At 37.3% G+C, this 15,383-nt stretch overlaps 1 pseudogene; it reads right to left on the bottom strand.

The window, feature by feature from the left end:
• Positions 1 to 343: 343 nt before the first annotated feature.
• On the bottom strand, positions 344 to 13,416 carry LOC119543717 (annotated as a pseudogene).
• Positions 13,417 to 15,383: the final 1,967 nt, after the last annotated feature.

Genomic DNA, 15,383 nt, shown 5'->3' with positions numbered 1-15,383 from the left:
CACTTAGAAAATAGAAGTTCGTTCATATTTGACCACTCACTGTCAGGAGCAGATTGGTGGACGGAGCTCACCTTTCCATAAAGGTTGAATCTCAGAAATATTACCAAACCCAGCACAGCCATGAACACAGTTGTGGTTTTATGAAACAGGCGTGGGGCTTCCGACCTTAAACTGGAAACCAAACAGGCTCCAGCCCTGAGTTCCAGGCCGGCAGAGAAAGCAAACATTCATGCGACTTTATCATTTGGCCTCAGTTCCCTCCTGCAGAGAACTGAACGTTATTGGTGATCAGCGACAAGGAGTTTTATTTCATTGGGCAAAAGCACATTTCGAGTCAGGTTAGTCAGTCACACTTGGGCGAGTCCCTCTCACATAAGAAATGGGGGTAGAGTAAGTGCTTTAAGTTGTATTCGGCTTGGGCCAAGCAGTGAGCTGCCTCCTGGTCGCACTTGCAGATGAGCTCTTGGCATTTGTTCCCTGCCTGTACGCACAGGACCTACCGGTCTTGACACTGCCAGTCGTAGCGCTCCACCTTGGGACTGCAGCCGGCCTCCCCGGCCCGTCCGTAGCACAGTCGTGGTGACGGCAGCACCAGTCGGTGAGGTCCTGGGGCTGACCGCGGCCGCGCAGGCCACAGTAGCAGCCGTAACTCTAGTAGGCCAGGGCGCAGCGGGTGCCGGCACACTGCAGGGTCCCTGCCAGCTCGAGGAGCCCCCGGCGGGGCACGTGCGACTTCCCGGAGGCTGCTCGGGGTCCCGGCCCGGCAGGAGTGGCGGCGGCAGCAGCAGCAGCAGCGCGCTGGCCTCAATGTTATCTTTAAGTCTCCTTGTCATGAAAGGCCACCACTCTAGTCATGTTCTCTGCTATTTGCTTTTCTGGCTTTGGCCGATTGAATTAGTCACTGTGGTCCACTGATCTCTGCAATAAAGTTTTTTTTTTATAACTCTGAAGAGCAAGTTTTGGTAGTCATAGGCCTTGCCTCATCAATATTATTATTAACCTTACCGAGGAGCTTGGAAGTATCACTAATCCTGAACTGCAGTTTCCTCCATTAAAATGGGTGGTTTAGATAAATCAAGAATTCTCTATATTGTAGGGGGAAATTTTCTTTTTATTTCTTAAAGCCATAAGAGCATAAGATAATGAGGGTATGGGCCTTAAGGATGAATCCTCTGTTTAGCTGGAATGAAGTGAATGGCAGAGGACTGACTGCTAGAAGTACGGTGAAGAATTGTGGTTTTAGAGCCAGACAAACCCGAGTTTGAATCTTTCCTTCCCCATTTGCTAGTGTTGAGATATTAGACAATTATATAAATTCAGTTAGCCTCAGTTTCCCCATCTATAATATGTGCATAACAATAGGATTGACTCTATAGAGTTGTTAGGGGGATTACATAAAATAATATACCTCAGTAGATAACATACAAAAAGCACTTAGTAAATAAAGGATTCTGTTTTAAATTATTATTTGCCATCATATTTTGAAATTATATTTATCATGCTTTCCTTTCTGTCAGGTTGATTCAACGCTTTTGTTTAGAATAATGTTGTACCAAATATACTACTTTGTCACCTTTCATACCATACAACTAAGGGATATAAATAAAGCAGAAATATGAATATATTAAAATCAGTGAGATATGAAATTGCATGTATTTCCTTATATATTTTTTACCTATGAATCTATTTTAAATTTGTTTTTTCTTTTCATTTACTTTTCCCCTAAAAGAACCAATAAACCATACAAAGAGGGAATTTTTCATTATAACCCATGAAGGAATAGAATATAAAATGTCAGATTAAATTATCTGCGTGCATATGTACGTGTGTGTGTGTGTGTGTGTGTGTGTGTGTACTTGAATATGGTATAGAAAATATAAAGGTATGCTCTTCACTACACACACACACAAACACACACACACACACACATTTTTGAGCCAGGAAGCCTTGCTACAAATTAATTTGGAAGCAAAGAGACATCACCCATTAAATCTGCCAACTACTGAGAAAAAAAACATATACCTAGTAATGAATGTTAATTCTGAAAGTGCAATATCACTTCCTAATGTATTTGGACATAAGCCTCTAGATTTGAGAAGTTCCAGGACTTACTAAAATCACCTAATCAAGCACCTGTCTTGATGAATTTTCCTTCCCTCCTCTCTCCTTCCCATCTCCTTTCCCTTCTCTTCTCTTTGAATTGCTGTGTGTATTAGTTTTCTATTGCTGCATAACATATTACCAAACCCTTAGCAACCTAAAACAACACACATTTATTATTTCATCATTTCTGTGGGAAGGAGTCCAGGCATGCCTTAAACAGGTCTCCTAAGCAGGGTCCACAAGGCTGCAATCAAGGTTTAGCCATGCCATGTTCTCATCTGGAGGTTCCACTGGGGAAGAATCTGCATCCAAGCTCATTCAGAATGTTGGAAGAGTTCATTTCCTTGCAGTTGTTTAACAGCTGGAAGACTCCCTCATAACCTAGAGGTCACTCAGAGCTTCCTGCAATGCAGGCCTCTCCGTAGGCAGTTCACAACTTGGGTGTTTGCTTCAAGGCCAGAGGAGAATCTCTGATTCCATCTGCTGAGACAGAATCTTCCATAATGCAACTCAATCAAGTGAGGGACATCCCATCACTTTTGCCAAATTTTATTGGTTTGAAGCAAGTCCCAGTTTCTGCCCCACTCAAGGTGAGGGGATTACACAAGGGCGTACCTAATTAGGCATCAACTTAGGGTGTGTCTGCCACACTGTATGATGGTAATTTGGTGAGAATTCTTTTCCAAAGAGCGTTAATTAAATTTACCCAAACTATTGACCTTTAGCCTTAGTTCAGAGTCCACTGAGACTTTTTAAGCAATCAAAAACGAAAAGGTTTTAACTCCAAAAAAGAAACCAATGTTAATAAGTTGATCCACTTGAACTTTATCTCCTCAGGGTCATTTGAAGATTCACATCTAATATTTTCACATGTTTAATTGAAAAGCACTTTATAAAATACTGATGCTGTCAAAAAAATGGCAATATTACTTTTTTTGGTAAAAATGTATACTAAACATTTTATTCTCCTTTATAATCACACTGGAAATACACTTCTACTACTTCACTTCTTTTAAAAGCTATATGAGTATATCTTTGGTACACTATTAATATTCTCAGAAAATTGTGAAAATGAAGAGCAGAGGGTGTTGAGAGTGCAGATAGTATGTAATAAAGAGGTTTATATCACTTGGAACAGCATATTGTTTATAATTAAAAAGTAATACACTGCCCTTTCATTAAGGGAAATGTCATATTGTTAGCATACTTCTTAAATCTCCCAAATCATTTCATAAAAATGAACAACAAGGATAGTAAAAGGAAAAGATATCCATAGCCATCTGCATAAAAAAAAAAAATCTAGTGACAGTTGTCCTATCAACATCCAAGAATACCAGTTAATGGTTCCAAACCAGTACTAACAGCATTACCTGTGAAAGACAAAGATAGCATAGAGAAAGAGGAGCTCTGATGGCACTAAGGGACCAGAACTCATAAATAACTCAAAAGATTTATACTCCAAAGGAGAATACTTTCCTTTTGGAATGCTCAGCCCTGTAGATTTAAGAATAATCCATGAAACTTAGATAAGGAAACTGGATCCTATTTGAGAGTACCAAAAAACCATGGGGATTTACAAAGAAAATATCAGAGGGCACTTGTTAAGTCCACTCCTAAAGGTTTCAGAATTGTTGAACAGAAGATTCTTCTATGGAGTTATTTGTAAATAGATGATAAACTGAGTGAGGTAAAAACTCTAGGAGCAAAGGAATGAGAAGTTTCAGATTCTGGCTGGTGGATGGGGAAATTTCTGAGGAGGCAGATATCTGGACTGTGGATGTGGCTATACAAAGAAGAAATATTTTAATACATCACAGTTTCAACAGAAGAGATAGTCTCAAGCAGTGACGATCCCTAACCCACTCCCCATCACAGGAACCTTCTCCTAAAAGTACATCAGAAACAGATGTTGTCAAACCTCATACAAAGATTTTAAAAGACAAAAAGGAAGAAAAATAACTTAATATAAATACATAAAAATGGAAGTCCACTAAAAAGTCTGCTGCAAATCAGAAGTAAACAGTAACACAGCATGTAAACAGGAAAATAGCAAATATGAATTAAGAAAACTCTAAAGTGATGAATTAAAAGTATAAATCAGAAAGAAAAAATCTTTTAAAAATGAAATTACAAAATAAGAGGAGGATGTGAAAATAGAGTTTTCAGAATGCAGGAAAGCATTAGCAATATAGAACAAGGAGTAGAAAGAGGAAGAGAAGAAAGGAGAGGAGGGGAAGGAGGAGATGAAAGAAAAAATATGTAAAAACATTCAGAAAGGAAGGCTCAGCTAGAATAAACCTGAGTGAAGGGATACCATGGAAGGCAAAGTAAAGGAAAAAAGGATAAACAAAAGGAGAAAAAATATCAAACAGAATTTTAGAAAAAAGATACACAAAGAACTCTTTAAAAATGACACATTTAGAAGGGGAAAAAAAAAGACATAACATACATATAATAATGATCCCAAGAAGAAAAGAAAAAGAATAAGAATACATAATAGACATTATAATTCAAGAAAACCTTCTTGGAAAATAAAAGACTTGAACCTACACATTGCAAGGATACACCATGAAATTGGGGAAATTTAGGAGAATGGTCAATACTGAGTCAACTTCTAGTAAAATTATTGTTCTTGAAATTAAAGAAAGAATTCTTTGAAAAGATAGTCAGAAAATAAAATCATTTATAAGTGAAAGACCAGCAGATTGGCAATAATCAATAACAACATTTTACATTAAAATGGAAGTATTACCAAGAAAAATATATTTGAGCATACAAATTTGAGAGAGGGTTAAATTATTTTCATGCAAATGCTATACTGTTATAACTGAAAAACCCCAAAGAATCAATAAGAATCTCCTACACAGTAAGAGGATTTAGTAAAGAGGCAGGATATAAAATTAACACATCTTAATAAACCTTTGTATTTACAAGCAATAACTGCTCAGAGGATATAATGGAAAGAAAGGCTCTAGCTACAATAACAAAGTAATAATAGTAAAATTTAAAAAAATCTAGGCATAAACTTTAAGAAGTGCTATAAAGATATAAGGAAAAGTATACTGATGAAAAAAGAGGATACATGATCAAATGGAAATGTATAAGTTGTTCTTGAGGATGAATATTCAACATCATAAAGGTGTCAATTCTAAATTAATTTTATAACTAAAATCAATCCCAATAAAATTATTATGATGTTCTTCTCTGGAGCAAGACAGTTTGGTTAGAAAGTTCATAAAAAATGAATATACAAGCACACTTAGCAAGGGAAAGGCTGAAAAAGAAAATATGTGGTTGGGGAATTATCATACCTAGTATTAAAATAGACTTTAAAACATCCATAATTAAAACAACATGGTATTATTTAAACAAATTGAAAGACTGCTGAGACTGAAAATAAACTCCAAAATAGGTTCAAATATGAACAGAATTTAGTAATGATAAAAGTGGCACCTCAGCTCAGTAGGAGAAAGAAACATTTTTAATATGTGGTATTAGGACAACTAGATAAGTATGCAAAATTTGAGCCATTCCTCAAACCATGTACTAGGATAGAATTCCAAATGAATCAGTATAAAAATAAAGTTATAAAAAAGAACTAGAAAGCATAGATGAATTTGTTTTTAACCTGGAACAAGAAAAAACTTTCTCTCTCTCTCTCTCTGTCTCCCTTCCCCTTCCCCTCTCTCACACTATAGGAATTAGATATAAGAAAAAAATCAAAGTAGCAACATTGTAATTTGAATATAAATGTTTACAAAAACATTTTCCATTAAAATAGACATATTTCCTAGCTATGCCAATTGAAAAGCCTTAGAAACAATGTCAACCCACTATCAAAGAACAATTGTAAAGCCCACATTGCGGTTTCCAAATATTATTTCCCCCCAAAAGGAATAAGTGCTCTTTGGAGAAATGGTTGATATAAGGTCTGGGATGGGCACCACGTCTAAAGGTTATAGGAGCCAACTTGATCAGATTCCTAGTGGCCTAAATTAGATGATATTGAGTGTGAAAAAGTATAAAGATTGCAATAGATTAAAGCACCTCATATAGTAAAATATGCGAGTAAGAAATAACAGATAAAAAACTGGTTAGACACTATCAACATTTGCTTGCAGAGAAAGAAAGAGGAGAGATGTACATCATAAAAGACATTTAAGATGATAGAAATGCTTTTGTAATGGATAGGGTGATGGTAGAACAACATTGTGAACACAATTAGCAGCACTGAAATATATGTCTGAATGTGATTGTGCCGGTTTGAATGTATTGTGTCCCCCAAACGCCATTATCTTTGACGTAGTCTTGTGGGGCAGACGTTTTGGTGCTGGTTAGATTTGCTTGGAATGTGCCCCACCCAGCTGTGAGTGATGATTCTGATGAGATGTTCCCATGGAGGCGTGGCCCCACCCATTCAGGGTGGGCCTTGATCAGTGGAGCCATATAAATGAGCTGACTCAAAGAGAGGGAACTTAGTGCAGCTGTGAGTGATGTTTTGAAGAGGAGCAAGCCTGCTAGAGAGGAACATCCTGGGAGAAAGCCATTTTGAAGCCAGAACTTTGGAGCAGACGCCAGCCACATGCCTTTCCAGCTAACAGAAGTTTTCTGGACGTCATTGGCCATCCTCCAGTGAAGGTACCCGATTACTGATGTGTTACCTTGGACACTTTATGGCCTTAAGACTGTAACTGTGTAGCAAAATAAGCCCCGTTTTTATAAAAGCCAATCCATTTCTGGTGTTTTGCATTCCACAGCATTAGCAAACTAGAACAGTGATTAAAAGGGGAAATATTAGATTGTGTATTTGTAACATAATAAAAATTTTTAAAAAATCCATGTACTACACTACACAGTGAGCCTTAGTTAAACCACGGACTTTAATAGCATAATCATGACAACATGCTATCATCAATTATAACAAATGTTCTACACCAATGCAAGGTATTGGTGCTGGGGTGGTATATGGGAACCCTGTATTTTATGTGGGATTGTTCTGTCAACCACAAATTCTATTTTAAAAAAAAGAATCTTAAAACACTTTTATAAAAAAAAAAAGACATATAAGAAACATAAAAATCAAAAGCAAAAGACATCTTTAAGGCAATAAGGAAAATTTCAACACGGATAGTGAATTTACTAGAATTAAGAAACTACTGTTACTTTTGTTAGCTGTGAAGATGTGGTTATATTAATAAATCAATGTCTTTATTCATTAGAGGTACATCATCAGGTATTTATGGATGAAATAACAAAATGCTTGGGATTAGCTTTAATATACTCCTGAAAAAAAAGTAATACATTTAGGGTTCTCAGAGTTGCCAATATTCCTAGTCACCACCAAATATAATGAAAATTCTGTATGCCAAAATACACAATTCTCCAGTCTATCATACCTCAGTGATGTAGCTGGCAATCATACCTGGGTTTTCAGATACCAATGTTTATGAAATTTCCACTGTGTTCAAAACACTACATTTGTCTTTGAGAAGAAACAAAAGCCAAATAGAATATCCTCTAACCTACAAGAGTTTATGATTTTTTTCCAGTGGAGATATAACACATAATTTGAACATTTGCAGAGAAATATGCAACTGATATATCTTAACAGAAGGTATCCATGAACAGGATTTCTGCAGAATTAATTTTCCCCTTTTGGGGGTTTCATTACCTGAAGGCATTTGATCACTTCTGCACCTGTCTCAGGATTGCTGTTAAAACAATAGAACTAGATGTGGACTTCTAAATGTCAACCTACAAAGGAACTTGGGAAGGGGAAAACAGCAGAGCTCAATTTGCTAATTAAAGTACAAACATCTGTTCAAAACCACACTAAGGAGGTCAGCAGCAGTTGGTTTTGATGCCATCTCTAAGGTATGTGGAATGCAGCTGGAGGAGCCATTATAAATGACAGAACAACTCATCAGAAGCTGCAACTGGCTTTGTTCTCAATGAACCCCAGTTAGGTCTGTCTGCAACCACTGCCTGCTGAGGATATCTGAGCAGCCTAAGGCTGGAGCATAGTAAGGGAAAATAACAGCATCCCCAAACACTAAATGTCAGAGCTGTTCATGTGCTTGTTTGGTGTCTGTAAAGTGCTGTCAAGTTAAAAAAGTAGTTGTTGTACCTTTACTCATTTAATCATTTATTTACTCAAAAATATTTATGATGTGTGTAATCTCTGATGAGTGAAAACAGACTTTGTTCCGATGGAGCTTCCAGTATGGTGAGGGAGACGGCTTCATCAAATAATTACAGAGATGAACACGTGCCTACAAACTATGATAAGGAAAGAAACCAGTTTCTTAATGAGCATCTATCAAAGGAATCCCCTGTACCCCAGGAGATTCAGGAAAGTGTTTACTAGGGAATGACACTTAGTTTGAGGTTTGAAAGAAGAAAAGGTGTGTCCTGGGCAAAGTTGGTGAGGCAGAAACATTCCATATAGAGGGGGAAGGTGGGAGCAAAGATCCCTATACAGAAGCCCAGATCGGCTATGGTGCAAAGAAGTAAGGGGAGAACGAAGCCAGATGAGGCTTGAAAATTAGTCCAGCTCTTCCTATGAGGCAGGCCACCTTAAAGAACTTTGCAGCCATATTAACAGTTTGGATTTTATTTTAAGAGCAATTGGAAGTCATTTAAGGATTTTAAGCAGAGGAGTAACAAGATAAGATGTATATTGTAAGAAGGTCACTCTCATTTCAGTATGGAGAATGGATCATTAGAGAAGGGTGAATGCCGAGAAAGATTGCAAATGAGTGTTGCAAATGAGTGTTGCAAATGTCTAAGCAAGAGATGATAATAAATGAAACAAGGTCAGTGGCAGTGGAGGTGAGAAGAAGGTGGTGTAAGTGACAGGCCTTGGTGAGGGATTAGATATGGGCGTGGGGAAGAGGATCAGTGCAATATGGCAGAAGGATTCATGAAGGAAGTCCCTGGATGCCTGGTTTGTGCAGCTGAATGGGTGGTGGCCACATTTATGGAGATGGGGGAACATTTGAAGGATTCTAGGTTTGAAAGAGATGTTTGGACTGAGATACACTGAATTTAGGGTATCGTATTGGAAATGCCAAATGGGCAGATGAATATAAAAACCTGTAGCTCAAAGAAAGGTCTAGAAATTTGGGAGTCAGTTGGTTAATGAGACCAGAGGCATAAAAGGGATTTCTTAAAGAGAGAGAGTAGAGAGAAGGGTTTTCCAAATAGACCCCCTGAAGATAAATCAAGCCAACAGAGACGGTTGATTGTTCTCACCAACCAAATGTTTTAAATTTAAGACTATAAGCGTTATATCAGTGTTAAGCTTCTTAAACTTGATAATTGCACTTAAGGTAGTTACATAAGTGAATATCCTTGTTCTTCAGAAATATACATGGAGATATTAAGTGTTCAAGGAGCATGACATATACAACCTAACTCTCAAATGTTTACAAATAGATAGTGGATAGATAGTAGACAGGTAGGTAGGTGGGTAGATAGATAGATAGATAGATAGATAGATAGATAGGCAGACAGATATGTAGATAGCTAGGTAGGTAGATAGATAGATATGTAGAATGATACCAAATGTGGCAAAATGTTAAAAGTTGGCAGATCTGTGTATCTAGGTGGTGGGGGTATGTTAGAGTTCTCTATATGGGTTTTATATTATTTGTACAACTATCCTGTAAGTATGAAACTATTTCAAAATAATTTTTTTTTTTTTTTTTTTTTTTTTTTTTTTTTAAAAGGAAGAAAGGAACTGGCAAGAGTAGTGGCCTCAGAAGAAGGGAACTCTCAGACTGGGGAAGAAGGGTGGGAGGTATAACCTACTGTACTTTTAAATTTTGGTACCAGTGCACATATCACCACATCAATAATCTAGGTAAAAAGGAATAAATGAAATCATCAATGGTCTCCCATTTCTTTAGGATTAAGATCTAAACCCTTAACCTGGCCCAGGGTCCTATGTGACTCAGCTCCTCTCTCCCTCACCAGTGGATCCTGTGCCTGTCACCATCCAACTCACTCACAGGCTCCGGCCAGTCTGGGCTTTAGTCCTTCAGAGGCCCTGAGCCTCATCCCACCCCAGGGTCTATGTCCTCTGCCCGGAAAGCTGTTTCCTTCCCTACTTCCTACCCCGTGACCTAGAGCAATGGTTTTCAAACCTTGTTCTCTGGATCCTCTATACTTCTAAAAATTATTGAGGGAATTCCGCACCCCCCCCACCCCGCCAAAGAGATGTCTTTTTAAAATTAAAACTAGAAAAGCTTTTAGATTTTAAAATAATAAACCTATTACAAGTTAACATGAATAAATATTTTTGTGAAAAATAACTATATTCTCCAAAACAAAAACATTTAGTAAGAAGCATGGCATCTTATATTTTGTAACTGTTTAATAACTGCCTTAATAAAAGATAGCTGGATTCTCAAAAAAAAAAAAAAGAATATAACCTTTAGATACGATATAAATTGTTTAGGCTATCATATGCAATTCTTCATTCCTATCCAGGTCTAATTTTGAAAAACTGGAACATTATTATATAATTTCAAGCATCACCACCTATGAAAAGACAATAAGGAATGAAAAATATTGAAAATATGTGGGAACACTTGACTGAAAAAAAGTTATTTATCCATAATAACTTATTTCTCCATAACTGCAGAAAGAAATATTAGAAGACAAAAATCATCCTCCATTTGCAACCTTTGTATAGTGGCATTTGTCTTTTCACAAATTTCTTTTCCACAGCTTCAGGCAAAGGCATTTTATGCTGTGTTTAATGCATTAAATTGATGAATATTCATCTATATTATGTGCTAATAATAATCTTCTGATAATCCTGGGTAATAATCTTTCTCCTTTATTTTTAATACTTTAATTGGATGAATTATAAGTAAAAAGATAATTAAATTTGCCCTTATGAACAATCACTCAGAAGCAGTATAACATGGGCTTTGAGTCCCGATTGTCCGGGCCTGCCTGACTCTGCACTTCTGAAATGTGTGACTCTTAATATTTCTAATTGCTTAGGTTCTGTGTATGTAATATACAATAATAATGGTAATCACCTCCCAGGGTTGCCATGAGAATCAAATGAACCGCTACAAGTAAAGTGCTTAGAATAATGCCTACCACATAGTAAATACATAATCAGTGTTTGTTATTAATAGTATCAATATTATTAAAATTGATGCTTCTGTTTCACATTAATAAAATTATAATCAAGGAGATACCAAAATATAGTTAGAAGAATGATAGGGGCCTGTCCTTTAGAGACACACTATAAAATGAATTATTTTTGGAAAGCCACCTCGGAGTTGGAAACATTGTTTTCACTTTTTCAACCAAATATTATTGAGTATTTACAATATGGTAGGCAATGTGTTAGGCCTAGAATACAAATCAGACTTTTTCTGCCTAAAACAGAATTTATAATCTAATGGAGAGGCAGAAATTAAACAAATAATCACACACACACACACGGACTCTATGTTCACAATTTGAAAAAGTATTGTAAAAGGAAAGTATAGGGTATCATGTTAGCATAATAGGGGGACTTAAATTAAGTCAGGGATTAACACAGGTGAAGAGTGCCACTTCAAATATCCAAGAAGACAGTCAGTATGCACTGTTTAGGTATTATGTGCATTGTTTAGGTGTATATGTGTGTGTCCAGTATACACCCATATATGCATATATACTCACAGCATCCCCTCATTCAGACTTCAGGTTGGGTAAAAGCCCTTTTCTTAGGCATTAATTAATTTGGTTCAACACAGTGTCTGGTCCATAATATAAGAAAATGATTTAAACTCTGGTTGCAGTTTTTTCAAATATGCTTCAGAAAAATGCAACAGCATAATGCTGAATTAAGGAGAGAAGGAACTGCACTACAGAAACACATCTGAATAGTTCTTTCACTGTCGGCTTACCCTCTGGTATAGCACCAAATGCTACATTTAAAACAACTGACCAAGTTGTGTTTAGACTAGACACAGCGGCTAGCTCTCTCTGATTGTTAAGTTCATGTGTCAACTTGGCTAGGTTATGGTGTCCAGTTGTTCGGTCAAGCAAGGACCTGCCTAATTGTTACTGTGAAGATATCCATGGATTTAAATCATCAGTGAGTCGATTGCATCTATGGCTGATTACATCTACAATCAAACAAGGAGATTGTCTTCAACAATGAGAGGAGTCTCATTTAATCAGTTGAAGGCCTTAAAGGGAGAACTGATGATTTCAGCAGTCAAAAAAAGAATTTCCATCTCTACTTCAGTTAGCCAGTTTATCCTGGGGACTTCATCAAAATCTTCATTGGAGTTCCCAGCATATGGACTGCCCTATGGAATTCAGACTTGCCCCTTCCCACAGTCATGTAAGCCAATTTCTATAATAAATCTCATAATATTATCCTATTGGTTCTATTTCCCTGGAGAACCCTAACTAATACTCTCCTTATTCCCTATAAATACTTGTTTATGCCAAAGACCACAAGAAAAACAAGATGCCTAGACATCCCTCATCCCCAGGACTATCACCCACGCTATCACTCCCCACCTGGGAAATGCGGGTAAACTCAGAGTTCCCTGGGGAACTTGCACTCCATCCTCAGCAAAGCACCCTGTGCCTTTAGCATCTTGGGAAACTCTTCCCCTGTTGCCCTGCCTGAAGTCTGGCTCTCCCTGAGGACACTGCATCACCTCAGCACTTTCAAGTAGAGGTTGTTTCTTCTTGCACCTCTCATTCCCTTTAATCCTGGGAATTCCCTTAATCCTGCCATCCTCTTTCCAGCCTTTTCTCTATCTCCTCACTAAAACACACAGCTTTTAATTTTATATCTTCAAACGATACTGTTTATAAGTTCTGCAATCACTGTTACACTTTCCTGGACTATTTTTATCACATTTATTGATGACTTCAATATCCTTCTAACAGTCTGGCCATTCACTAACCTGCTCTTCTCCAATTATTTGACATCTAATTTCATAAACAGTCACAATCTAGACTTTATTATTACCAAAAAATCTTAGTTTCCTTGTTTTTCTAGTTAATACTCCCAATCCAAGAATTATTTAACCATGATTTCCCCACTTTCTAGAAAACAACTTCATACCATTGCTTGTCTCTTCAATTTCCAATACCTCCTTCCCATCTTCCTCCTCTCACTGATGACCTTGATTCCAATTTAGTGTAGGAAAAAAAAACAGAAGCATTTGTAAAAGGACCTTCACCAGCTTCCACCACAACTACTTGCCTATCTTCATCTGTGTCCATAAAACCTGACTCTCCTCCTGACATCAAGGAGGCACTGGCAGTGCTATTCTCCATGTCAGCATTATTACCCCTTGTGCATTTGATTCCATCCCTTCTCCCCTGCTCCAGAACATCACTCCTGAAATTGTCCTTTCTCTCTTCTGCATCTTCAATTGCTTCCACTCTAATGGATCAGTCTCATCAACATATAAACCTGCTGAAATTTCTGTCATCTTTAAACAGTTTTTAAAGTTTCCTCTATGTCTTTTCATAGCTTCAAAGCACATTTAATTTTTATTGCTGAATAACAATACCCCATTGTATGAGTGTACTACTCTGTTTATCCATTCACCTATTGAATGTTATCTTGGCTGCTTCTAATTTATGGAAATTATGAATAAAGCTGCTTTAAACATTCTTGTGTAGGTTTTGTGTGGTCAGAAGTTCTCAACTCACTTGGGAAAATACCCAGGAGCTCATTTACGAAATAGTATGGTATCTTAGTTTTTCTAGCCTGCCATCACAACCACCACAAAATGGGTTGGCTCAACAACAGGAATTTATTGGCTCATAGTTTCAAATGCTAGAAGTATTGCTTCCCCCAGGGTCAACAGTATTCAGGCTGACTGGCAATCCGTGAATTCCTTGGCTTTCCCATCACAAGGCAATGTTTTCTACTTTCTCTTCTGTGTTTCTGTTGACTTTTGGCTTCCAGATTCTCTCTGTGGCTTTCTCTATCTATGTCTTAATTTCCTCTTCTTATAAACGACTCCAGTAATCTGATTAAGGCCCTTCCTTATTCAGTTAGGTCTTACCTTAGCTAAAATAACATCTTCAAGAGGTCCCATTTACAATGACTTACACCCACAGAAATGCAGATTAAGAACACATGATTTGGGAGTACATGATTCAATCTACCACATATAGTGAGCCTATGTTTAGCATTGTGACAAACTGCCACACTGTTTACAAGTAACAGTGCCATTTTGCATTCTTGCTAGCAATGAAAAAGACTTTCTGTTACTCAGCATCCTTGCCAGCATTTGGTGTTGTCAGTGTTTGGTGTTTTAGCCATTCTAATAGGTGTATAGTGGAATCCCATTGTTTTAATTTGCAATTCCCTAATGACATATGATGTTGAACACCCTTACATATGCTTTTTGTCATTGGTATATCTTCTTTGATGCATATTGCATACTGGTATGTGAAATACACTAGTCTGGAAATATGATTCCAAGTACATGTCATTCTAGAAAAGGCAAAAGTACTGAGACAGTAAAGGGATCAGTGGTTGTCAGGATTCAGGGTAAGGGAGGCAGAGGTACAAGCAGGTGGGGCACAGGGCATTTTTAGGGAAGTGAACCTATTCTATAGGATACAGTAATGGTGGAAACATGACATTCTGCATTTGTCAAAACCCAAAGAGGACAACACAAAGAATGAGCCCTAATGTAAACTAAGGACTTTAGTTAATAATAATAATGTAATACTATTGGTTTATCAATTGTAACAAATATACCACACTAATTCATGATGGTAATTTAATGAGAAAATATGCATAGGAGGTAAGAAGAGAGACAAATGGGAACTCTGTAAATCCTGTACTTTTTTCTATAAACAGAAAACTGCTCTAAAAATGTCTACTTAAAAGTTTTTGACCCCCATTTCCCTTACCTATTGCCCCATTTCTCATCCATCACATTCCTCTAATCCCATTCTTTCTTGATTCCTTTTTTAACAGGTATTTTCTCCACCCACCTCACTGAAACTTCTGTTTGCAGCATCCACCAATAATCAGTGGTCAATTTTCGATCACCATCTCACTTGAACTATGAACATTTGTCACAATCAACCATTCCTCTGCCTTAAAACACTTTCTTTGGTTGGCAGTCAGGACATGCTACACGCTTAGTCTTTCCTATGACCCAGACTCTCCTTCTGAGGTTCTGTTGCAGATTCTTCTTCATCTCATCAACCATTGCATGGTGCAGCTCCCCAGGGCTTAGTATCATACTTCTCTTTACTGTCTGCATTGACTTGAT

This window comes from Choloepus didactylus, chromosome 9 (genome assembly GCF_015220235.1).
Source record: "Choloepus didactylus isolate mChoDid1 chromosome 9, mChoDid1.pri, whole genome shotgun sequence".
NCBI classification, from domain to species: domain Eukaryota; kingdom Metazoa; phylum Chordata; class Mammalia; order Pilosa; family Megalonychidae; genus Choloepus; species Choloepus didactylus.
The sequence above is the reverse complement of the archived record's forward strand: the minus strand, read 5'-3'. Positions and strand labels throughout refer to the sequence as shown.